Source organism: Odocoileus virginianus, chromosome 13 (genome assembly GCF_023699985.2).
Source record: "Odocoileus virginianus isolate 20LAN1187 ecotype Illinois chromosome 13, Ovbor_1.2, whole genome shotgun sequence".
Classification (NCBI taxonomy): Eukaryota; Metazoa; Chordata; class Mammalia; order Artiodactyla; family Cervidae; genus Odocoileus; species Odocoileus virginianus.
In genome coordinates, this window is record NC_069686.1 from 61,344,645 (window position 1) to 61,356,457 (window position 11,813).

General features: G+C 45.9%; 1 pseudogene; it reads right to left on the reverse strand.

The window, feature by feature from the left end:
- Positions 1-606: 606 nt before the first annotated feature.
- LOC110138431 (T-complex protein 1 subunit zeta pseudogene) lies at positions 607-2,321 on the reverse strand (annotated as a pseudogene).
- Positions 2,322-11,813: the final 9,492 nt, after the last annotated feature.

Consider the following 11,813-nt stretch of genomic DNA (forward strand, 5'->3'; position numbering starts at 1 on the left):
TCGCTATTTCAAACCACATACAAAGGTGGATTCCAGATAAACTGAAGATGTAAATACGGATGGTAAATTTATAAGATTAACTAATGAAAGTGTACAAAAATATTTTTGTGCATCAGCTAGCATGGGAAGACTCTACTGTATTTTAAAAAAATTTTTATACATACACAAAAGATGATGAGAACAGTATAGTGAACCCCCCTGTACTCAAGACATTATATTCAATAGTCAAACACATTTTCCCAATTGTATTTCTGCTTCTCATGAAAAGAAGCAGAGGAAAATATAGTTAATATTCACGTACCCCAGGCTTATATTCAAACTGTATGTCCTGGTTAGTAAATTACTTTCATCTGGTTGGTAAAGGGTTGCTGTTCTAAGGTCTCTGAACAATCTTGTTTCATCCACTTTGTTTTATTGTTGTATTTTATTTTTTTGTTTTTCAAGGAATATTTAATAACAAGGTAGATAACATATGCTTATCTAATATTTTTATATCACTGAGGGTAAAGCAAAATGTCCTGTTTACTGGATAACTATGACCTGCTGTATGTGGACACTGCAGTGCAATTTAAAAAATACCGTAATTGTAATTTCAGAACTTCAGAATCTGAATAGGTGCCAGTGTTCTCTCCTTTTTTAATATGGGAAAAGAAAATCCTTTGAAGATCATTTGAAGCTTAGGCCAAAATTCCTTAGCTGTATTTTTAGGATCACTCTGTAGTCTTCAGGATTCAGATACAAGGGAAGCTTCAATTCAACCTTTTAGAGAAGACATTCCAGCTCTCATGATCTCATCAACCAGGAGAATGTTGGTGGAAATCACAGTGCAGGAGTGAAGAAGCTGTTTCTTTACACAATAGTTATCCCAAATGCTTGCTTCTGATGCTACCATTGGTTCACCAGCGTTCAAGTCCACACCCACAAGCTAACCGGATTCTGAAAGTTCTGCTTGAACTTTAGTGTTTCCTGAGGGTCAAGACCAGAGTTCTGAGCAAGAACCTTGGGAATAATGAGCAACGCATCAGCAAATGCTTGAACTCCAAGCTGGGCCCTGCCCTTTCCACTGGGCTTGTATTTAACCAGGGCTTCTGCCATTGCCACTTCCACTGCGCCAGCACCTGGGACTACACAGCCATCGTCAATATCATTTTTAACAGCCCTGAAGCCATCTCTTATTGCATCTTTGATTTGAGTATGTGTGTCCTTTGATCAATAATGTGACAGAGCGAGGATTGTTACATTTCTCAATAAAGGTGAATTTCTCTTCTCCCAATGTATATTCATAGACAAGTCCTGCATGTCCCAAACAATCAGGATTTAGGTCATCAAGAGAATTAGGGCTATTCCCACCACAAGCAAGAGTCAACGTTTCCATGTTTCTCCTTTTAGCTCTGCGCAGAGCTGTTATGCCTTCTTTGGCACGAGCATCTAAGGAAAACGGATCAATTTCCTTTTGATTAGTAACAACAAATCCTTTACCTGAATCACCACAGACTTTCTTTTTCAGGTCGATTATTTTTTTTTAACTCTGTCTTCGATGAATTTCCTTTCAGCTTTCACTAATTTCTCTCTCTCCTCTGCACTCTTGTAAAAAAAAAAAGCCAGAATTCACTTGTTTTTTCATATTCTAATGACATGTTGCTTGTGAGGATGTATGCATCTTCTCTCTTCTTCATATCAGGATGCCGTGCCCCATGGTCAAAAACAAGACCTCTGGTTAAGCTTGTATCTGTTTCATCTCCATGATCTCAACCATGAAGAGGTCAGTATGTTCATCTTGTTTTTTAATGGCCAAAATGGAGTCCACTACGGCCTCTGTTAAGACATCAGCAAGTTCAGCATGAACTTTAGTACGTAGAGATGTTCTGGCCACTTCTATAAGTGTTTCCATGTCCATCTCTTTGCTTGCTTTGACTTGTTCCAAAAACTGAAGTGCCTTTTCCTTTGCAGCTTCAAATCCTTCTGTAATTATTCTGGAATGAAGACCTTCAGAAATGTAGAGATCCACCTGCTTCAGCAGCTCTCCCACGATGAGGACATTGGAAGTGGTACCATCACCACTTATGTCATCCTGGGCTGTTGCTACTTTGGCTATTAAGGAGGCTGTTGGGTGTTGAATTTGCATTTCATGAAGCAGCACATTTCCATCTTTAGTGAGTTTGATGTCTCCAGCTCCAGAAACAAGCATCTTCATTGTGTGTTAGGCCCCAAGTTGGTCCTCAGTCCGTCCTGTAGCCCCGGGCCACGCTGATGTTGACCGCCAACGCCGCCTGGGCTCAGGCCACCTCGACCCTGGGGTTCAGAGTCTTCACGGCCGCCATAGCTGACCCAGTAGAGGAAGATAAGGGGACGTGGCATGGCAAAAAGCCCTGAACTGGTTCAGCGTGGCTGGGAGTTGTTGTATTTTAAAGCAAACCCAAGACATCATATTATTTCACCCATAAAGAAAGTGAAAATGCTTGTCACTTAGTTGTGTCCGACTCTTAGCATCCCCATGGACTGTACACTGCCAGGATCTTCTGTCCATGGAACTCTCTTGGCAAGAATACTGGAGTGGGTTGCTATTCCCTTCTCCTGGGAATCTTTCTGACACAGAGATTGAAGCTGGCTCTTCTGCATTTCAGGCATATTCTTTACTATCTGAGCCTCCAGGGAAGCCCTTAAACCCCTATAAGTACTTAAATATTCATCTCTAACATATAGACTTAAAAAATTATAACCACAGTACCAGGTCACACTGAATAAAATTCATAATTATTTCTTAATAATTTTATGTCATATTTAATTTGTGTTCAAATGATAAGGACTTTTAAAAACAAGACCTAAAAAGCACAAGCCACAAGGCCAAAAGAGAAAAGATGACAATATCAAAATTTAAGATTTATATTCACAAAGAATATCAAAGGTACATGGTAGGTTAGGAAAATCAACACAGAATTCATATCTAGACTTGCTGTATTCAAAGTGTGTGCAGGTCTGTAAGTGATGAACTTGCATCAGAATATCAATCAATTATGGTCCCTAAGCATACTGCTTAGATTAGCTGAGATGTTTGTGTTTTATAGCAAGAATTTCTTTAAAAAATTTTTTATTGAATTATAGTTGATTTACGATGTGTTAATTTCCGCCTCATAGCAAAGTGACTCAGTTATGCATACAAACATACATGTATGCATATATTATTTTTCATATTCTTTTCCATTATGGTTTATCATGGGATATTGAACACAGTTCCCTGTGCTATACAATAGGACCTTGTTTATCCATCTTATATGTAATATTACAGTTTGCATTTGCTAATCCCAAATTCCCAATCCTTCCCTCCCTCACCCCCTGCCCCCTCGGCAACCGCAACTCTGTTCTCTATATCTCGAGTGTGTTTCTGTTCTGCTTTGTAGATGGGTTCACCTGTGTCATATCCTAGAGTCCACACATAAGTGATAACATATGGCATTTGTCTTTCTCTGTCTGATTTACTTCACTGAGTATGATAATCTCTAGGTCCATCCACTTTGCTGCAAATGGCATTATTTCAGTCTTTTTATGGCTGAGTAATATTCTGTTGTACATTTGTACCACACTTTCTTTATCCATTCATCTGTCAATGGACATTTAGGCTGTTTCCATACCTTGACTATAGTAAATACTGCATAGCAAGAATTTTTTGATGGAAGAAGAGTGCTTTGATTTTACCAATGTTTCTTAGGTAGGCAGTGGGTCCCCATTTTGAGTGGCGCTGATTGAGACTATTCAAATAATTCCAAATCAACAAGATAAAGACAGAAAACCCAACAGAAAAATGGGCGAGGGCTATGAATAGGCAATCTTCAGAAAAGAATTCTCGAATGATTGAAGCAGATGTGAAGAGATGCTCCAGCTCACCGATAATGGGTGAGATGAAAATCAACACAAGGAGTCATCAGTCATGCCCATCAGAATGGCAGATTAGAGGTGTGGGTAATGAATGCCAGGTGTGGACAGGTTGTAGGGAGATACAGACTCTGTATACTGCTGAGTGTAGTTAACAGGTATAGCTAGTCTGGAAGGTATTCTTTATTTTAGTTAAATAGGCACATGTTTTTTGGCTCAGGATTCTATTCCTGGGTTTGTATCCCAGAAGATGCTTCAAACAGGACCCTGAAGGAGAATGTTCACAGAGGTATTGGTTATGGAGGCTAGAAGTTGCCAGTGACCCAGCTGTGCATTCTGAGGGCCTGGGTACCATGCAAATGAATGTTTTCTTCAGAGTAATGGATAAGATGTATTTACAGAACAAGGAGGAGCCGTAAGTCATATGCCAAGACCAAAAGAGCAAAGACAGAAGGAAATTGATCACACTATTCTAGCGAGTCTCAAACTTTCATCTTAGGTTCTCTTAAAAAGCTTTGAAGATTCCAAAGAGTTTTTGTCTATATGTGTTATATCTACCTGCATTTATCATACAGAAACTTAAAATTTAAAACAATGTGTGGAGTCATTAAAAAACAGATGTCCGTGTATATAAATATTTCATGAAAAACAGTTTTATTTTCCAAAGTAAAAAATACAGTAAGGAGTGACATTGTTTAACATTTTTGCAAATCTTTTGAACATCCACCTGGATAAAAGACAGCTGGATTCTCATATCTGCTTCTGGATTCATTCTGTTGTGATATAACACATCCTATAAGCGCTGGAGAACTCCAGTGTACATTCAGGAGAGAGCAAGATGAGAAAGATCAAGAGCATGTTAGTATTGTCATGAAAAGTATGTCAACCTGAACCACACTTTGAGAATTTCTGTGTTACAACATTCGTGTCTATGAACAACACATACAGACCCAGATAATTCCACTACGCATTTTACTTTTTAGACACATTCAAGGCTGTACATCGAATCTATTGGGTCAATGCTTGTGGGATACAAGAGGGGAGTGGGAAGGGCTTGGGAAAAACAGGGAAATAAGACAAAACTAAGTACATCCATATGAGCTTTACTGAGGATTGAAATTAAACTCAGGTCTCCATACCTGCACTGAAGAATAAAAATGATGAAAAGCAAAATGAAATAAGACAGTCTGATGTAGCTGCTAAGTGGAGCCTGAGTGGCCAGGGCTCTGTGAGGAGGCGGGGAGGCTGGTGTGTGTGTGTGTGTGCGTGCATGCATGCATGCAGGTTAGAAGTGATGAGGTCTAATGGGAGCAGAGCCATGAATTCATCTGGACCCAAATCCAGGATATTCAGGGACAAGAGGGAGGAGATGCAGTTTCTGCCGCATCCCTCTCCTCTCCCCAAACCCTCCAGGCTCCAGATGAGGACCCTGCTCCCCTTAGATGAAGTCCGCCTCCTGGTTTGAGGCTGGACTGGTGTGGAGAGGCCTACAGTCGTGCCCATAGCCCACTGCTACGGCAGTACAGACCTGACTGCAGGGCTGAGGGGAGACGCTCTGGATGACCCCCAAGGCCCTTCCAGACCTCTGGGCCTTGACATCAAGATCATTTGTTGGCCACAGCTCTGAGCTACGCAGCTCTGAACTCCTGCCTCCCGGCCTCTGCCCTGCCAGGTACAGCTCCGCAGGCGGTGGGCACCTTGTACCACGGTGTCAGCTCGGAGCAGTGCCCTCCCTCAAGGGCCTCCCCGCTTGCCTCAAAGCAGGGCCACAGGCTGCATCCGGTCCCCTTGAGGCCATCCAGGCCCCCCTCCCCCTGCTAGGCACTCAAGAGCAGGAGGAATTCACCTGAAAGTCTCCGGCCAATGCCAACCAGAGTCCACAGCTGGCCGGCTAGCTCACAGGGGGCTGGCTCTGCCGGCCCCTCCTCTTTGAGATGGTAGGTGTCCCGGGGAGGCCTTCTGCGGATGCCCCTTTGTGCTCTATCTGGCCTCTGCCCTGTCTTCACCAATCGCCCTGTGGACTCTTTGTCCCTTTGGCCAGGTGTCTGCCCACAGGTGTGTCCCCTGACTGCGCCGTAGACGGTTGAGATCAGGGACGTTCTTCGGTCCCTTCCTGTGTTCCCAGGGCTAGGCGCTCAGGAGGGACTTGGCGTTTGAGAAATGAATGAGAAAGTGAAGTCCCGTGCAGGAGTGTGGCTGCAGGAGGCCAGAGGTGGGAGCTGGGAGGTTACGAAGGAGGGCGGTTACTTCTGGTCACATTCTCGCTTCTACCAAGGCCAGGGGCTCTGCCTCTCCCCTCCGCCGCTCCCGTAATAGTCAGCACTCTTCCTGCCTCTATGCTTTAATCAGAGGTATGCTGCCGTTGTGTGAGTCACTCAGTCATGTCTGACTCTTTGCGATCCCATGGACTATAGATGACCACGCTCCTTTGTCCATGGAATTCTCCAGGCAAGAATGCTGGAGTGGGTAGCCATTCCCTTCTCCAGGGGATCTTCCCTGACCCGGGATCAAGCCCGGGTTTCCCGCATCGCAGGCCGACTCTTTACCACGGAGCCACCAGGGAAGCCCTGAGTGTGAAGCATTCCAAACAGGTGGGAAAGTCAGCAGTTGTCATGAATATAATTAACACTCATGGACCCCAGGCTTGTATTCAGCTGAGCTGGCCCCGTTGTTAAAATATATTCAGACAGGTTGGGAAATGAGCTGTTCTCCTGAGTTCTCCTTCCACCCGCCTCCCAAGACATCTCTGCCACCAGCAATTAAAGGGTTAATGTGGCCCAACCCAGGGGTGGGGTGTGCAGAGCTGGGTGCCAGGATCCTAGCGGTTCTTACAGATCCCCAACATCTCCCTGGAGGATCCACTTCTAAGCTTTGTCACAGGCGAACGTATTTTCTTATTTATTTCAAATTTTCTTTAAAGAAATAAAACAACAGGGAGTCTGGAAGCTCTCAGTGGGCCCCTCCCCCTCCCATCGCCACCATAATGAATTTGTTGCTTTTCATTCCCTTGCATGTGGTCGTATTTTGCTATAGAGATAAGTATCCGTCAACAAAATATTGTACTGTTTTGCATAACTTCGAGCTTTATATAAATGCTACCAAGCTGTCCACATCCTTCTGCAACATGCTTTTGTGCCCAACGTTGTTTTGAGACGGTCCGCGTTGACGCACGTAGCTCTCTGCGTTCTTCCTCACTGCTGAAGTGCCATCGTGCCATTGGACGTCTAGACTGTGACTTGGAAAATCTACTTTCTCCTTATGAGGATTTGGGTTGTTTCCAATGGTTTGCTTTTGGCAAACTGTGGTAGAATAAACATCCTCGTGCATATCTTTTGGTGCACACGTGCACAGATTTCCGTTGGATATGGTTCCAGTTATCTGTGGCTGCAAAACAAACCCCCAAATGTAGTGACTTTACACTAACAACCGTTTCATCAGAGGCGGAGTGTCAGGAATTCGGGGCAGGGCTGTGGGAGGGACTTCTGTTGCCCGTGCACTGATGGGGGTCACCCATGGGAACCCTCTGTGTTGGCCTGGATGGTGATTTGGCGGGGGACGGCTGGAGGACGGAGCATCTCTCTGGTCTCTCCAGCGTGGAGGTCTTAGGGTCTTCAGAATACTTACCTAGTAGCTCAGATTTTCAGCAATGAGTGTCCTGCCAGAAGGGCAGAAGCTCTGTGGCCTCTTGTGTCACCTAGCCTCACCTCCACTGAACTCATTGACTGCCGTGGCCCCGGAGCCACCAACACTTCAGGGGATGAACCTACCCGTGGATAAGAGGCGTGGCAAGCGATTCTCAGCCGTTTAGGGGCAGAGCTACTTGCTGGGGGTCCGTGTGCCTTCAACGAACCGCACTGGGCTTTGCCAAGCTACCCTCCCAGGAGAGGGCATAGCCTGGCGTGGGAGTTCCTGGTTCTCTGCATGCTCGTCAAGACTTCCTAGAGTCAGACTTCTTATTTTTTGAGATATGGTACCGTACTATGGTTTCACTTGATTTCATTAACTGCAATCATAGGATAGCATGATTAGTAACGACACTGAATACCTCTTCATACATTTATCAGCCACTCAGGTTTTCTTTTCTCCAAAATGCCTGTTGCAGTCACTTGCATGTTCTTTTGCTTGGGTAGTCTGTTTTCCTTAAAAGTATTTGTAGGCATTCTTTTTTGGGGCTGTGCCACCCAGCACGTGGAACTTCCCTGACCAGGGGTCGAACCCATGTCCCCTGTACTGGAAGCACAGAGTCTTAACCATTGGACCACCAGGGAAGGCCTTGTAAGCATTCTTGAGAGTACTTAGATACCAATCATTCGGCAGATATAGGCGTACATATCTCTCTGTGGCTTATCTGCTCGCTTTTAAAAACGTCATTTTTTTGATAGACAACCTTTTCATTGTAATGTAGTTAAATGGGTCGTTCTTTTCCTTTATGGCCCGTGTGCCTTGCGTGTCTCAACAAGCCAGGCATACCCTGTGCTTACACCTCAATTGCCTGAGCTCTGGCCTGGCTGGATTCTGTCTGTCCCTCCACCAAGCCCGTCTGACCCTCACATCTTCCTTCCTATGTCCCCAGCACATGGGGACGCCTCTCCTCCTGCTACCAACCAGGGTTCCTGGCCTTCCTTAACCAGTCAATCTCTAATTGATCAGAGGCCAGGAAAGAGACTCAGGCAAGGCTTTACTGGGGCCCCTCCTACCAGGGGGAGTGAGAACAAATGCTTGCTCGCTGAGGGAGGGTGAGCTGGTTCCTCATATGGGGTGAGGATAGGAGTGTGTCCAAGGGTCAGACCAAAGGAGTGGCTTAGGGGCTTTGCCCATCCCTTTGGTTGGTGTTGGATGCAGGGGGCATGCTCATGGGCAGTAACCTGCTTTTTATTCCTGACCCCCTGTTTTTGCTTCAGGCTCCTCAGAGTAGCAGTTGGGTTTTGTTTGCTTGTTTGGTCTTTTTGTGTCTTTTTTGTCCATTATTTGCCTGAACTGGGCACATGCACACAGCTACTTATAGTCCATCATAGTTTCTTTGTAATTTGTTGCTGGGAGAGACTTGTGTTCAGGTACAAGCCCTGAAGCAAAGGGTCCCAGGTCCCAGGTCCCAGTCTGCATCGCTCCAAGTGGGCCCTGAGCACCCTACCTGCCCATGAAAGTCCCTCCAGGCCCTGTCCCTCTCGGCATTTCCCCGGGGGCTTCCTCTGTCCCTCCTTCCTTGGCCTACTCCCAGGCCCCCGGGTGCCTGTTTTAGCTTCTTTCACTTCCTGCCGCTCTGCACTGATCTGCATTTATAAGCCTGGAGTTTTAGGCGTGGGGTTTCCTGCTCAGCATTGGCTTGCGCCCAGGAAAGGTGGTTCCTGAGTCTGAATGCAGAGGCCTAGGGTTCTATGTTCCCCAAATGTCATCAACAGAAACATCAAACTTTTAACAAGGTTCACAAAACACACTGTTAGAACAATGACACAAAATTATTTCACACCATATTAAAATAATAGCACAACTTATTAGTAATCACACTGAGACACAGCAACGAGAAAGGGATACAGCGCAAAGCAATACTTAAATAAAAACGCCAAATCACATCCAGTCTCCTTTGACACTGAACTCCGGGATGATTAACTGAAACTTGGTGTTTCTTCTCATTTAGAGGGAAAGTATGCCCCTTTGAGCTTCTGGGGCTAATGCTGGGGCCCTTCTTCACAGCTTCCCACTGTGGGGCAGCTCTGGACTTTTCTGGCCACGCCAGAAGCAGCTGGCTCCCAGGGTACAGATACAGCATCGTGCTCTCGCAGGATCAGTCACTCCTAGCCCTGTTCCGGGTCCTTAGCTGCATCTGGATCCACACTTTCCTGAGCACGGCACCACATCCACATCATCTTCGAGGGGAGATGGTGACCACAGAAGAAGGTGAGGATGTGCTGACCTCTCCTTGGAGGCTGGGGGGCAGGGAGTGAGGGACAGGGTAGCCGCCACTGGGCAGGGATATGGGGGTGGGAAGTGGAGAGTGTTTTCAGAGGTCCATGGATATCCAGGGGTCAGGGAGAAGCAGACGTTGGTGCTGCTAGGCAGGAAGGGCAGGAGGAGAGAAGCAAGGATGAAGGAGACTCAGCTGGCCCTGCAGGAGGACTTCGAGAAGGGCTGGGCAGGCTGTCAGTGTCCAGAAAGAGGTCTGTCCTCCCCACGCCAAGGCTCTGGTACTTATGTTCCGATGACGCCTCACCTAAAAAAACAGGAGAAGGAAAATGTGACCTCTTCCTAAGGTTTTATGAAAAATAAGCTCATTTTACTTAAATATAAGAGTGATTAGAACAATGACCACCAATTTAAGTGAGGTGTTTCCCCCCCCACCCCATTAAAAACAAATACCAATTACTCGAGAGAGATAGATGGGGCAGGTTATGCTCCTTATTTGATAGATGGGGAAACTGAGCCTCAGGGACTCGAGGGTGCCCTTCAGGGAGACGGGAAGCCGTTCTCGGGGCTGGCCTGGAGAACTTTCCCACGAGGCAGGGTGGGAAAGCATTCTTGCCCGAAGTGGATGCCAAGCAGGGGTGAGTTTCCATGTGACTCCTGCCGTGATAACACAGTGTGACACCCGGCTTCTGGCAGCAGAAAAGCTGAGAGCAGAGGGAGGGGCTGCAAGCCAGTTGGTTCCCAGCAAGGCTGGCTGTTTCCATTCCCCAATCTCCACTGGAAGGATGAGGCTGGCCTTGAGATGGCAGAGCTGGGAAGGGGAGACACCCACATCCTCCCAGCTCAAGGGGCTTCCCCTGACACCCCCTTCCCATCGCTACCTTCCCCCTGTGGGGGGAAGAGGTGGTGGTCATCTGATGCAGTTACTCCCACAGGCTATTCAGATGGCAGAGAGGCTCTTCCCACGGGATCTGAGATTTAAAAGTGGGTTGGATGAGGGCAGTGCTTACCCTGAAGAAATGAACTGGGAACTGTGGAATTTCGGGCAGCAGCAGGAGGCCTAAAGGGCAGGGGGTGAGGTGAGATTGGGAATGGGTTTCTAGTTACCTGTCAACATCATTCAAATTCCTGATTCCTGCCCTCCTGGCAGACACCAGGGGGAAAATGAGCTATTATTAATAGCTTCAGGCATCAGCTCATTTTCTGCAGCCACCTATACCAACACATTCACCCGTTTATTATTTTTTTCATTCTACATCCATCTATCCATCCACTCATCTGTCTGTTCAATCCGTGTTCTTTGAGGGGCAGTCTGTGTTTGCAGTCCCCGGGCCCCGCACTTACAGGTTGGATGCCCTTGTGCAGATCACTGCACTTCTGTGTCCTCAATTTCTGTGAGTGTACACAAGAATGATAATTGTACCTACTTTATAGCACCTTCTGTGAGACTCAAGTGAAATGCAAACCCAGCACATGCACACATTATTTTATGTGTTACCTGGAGAAGGCAATGGCACCCCACTCCAGTACTCTTGCCTGGAGAATCCCATGGATGGAGGAGCCTGGTAGGCTGCAGTCCATGGGGTCGCAAAGAGTAGGACATGACTGAACGACTTCACTCTCACTTTAGCATTTTTTAAAAAAATCGTTTTTCAATTCACTCATTTATTCAATTTCTCCATTTACTCATGCATTTATTCATAATCACTGCCCTAGTCCCAGGAAATGAACTTGATTTTCTTCTTAGTTTTTCTATTTCATAGCTTCTCATCTCTGCCCTTTGGTTGGAGGATGGGGGCTCTTCTTAGAAAATAGATCCTAGAAGCTGATCCTGGACACCAGGTGTTTTTTGTTTTTAATTTATCAAAGCATAATTGATTCACAATGCTGTGTTAGTTTCTGCTGCACAACTGAGTAATTCAGTTAATACACATACATACATTCTTTTTCATATTCCTTTCCATCAATGATACTCCATGTACTATACAGTAGGACCTTGTTCCTTATCCATCCTATATATTGGATATTGGAAGTCATATTTT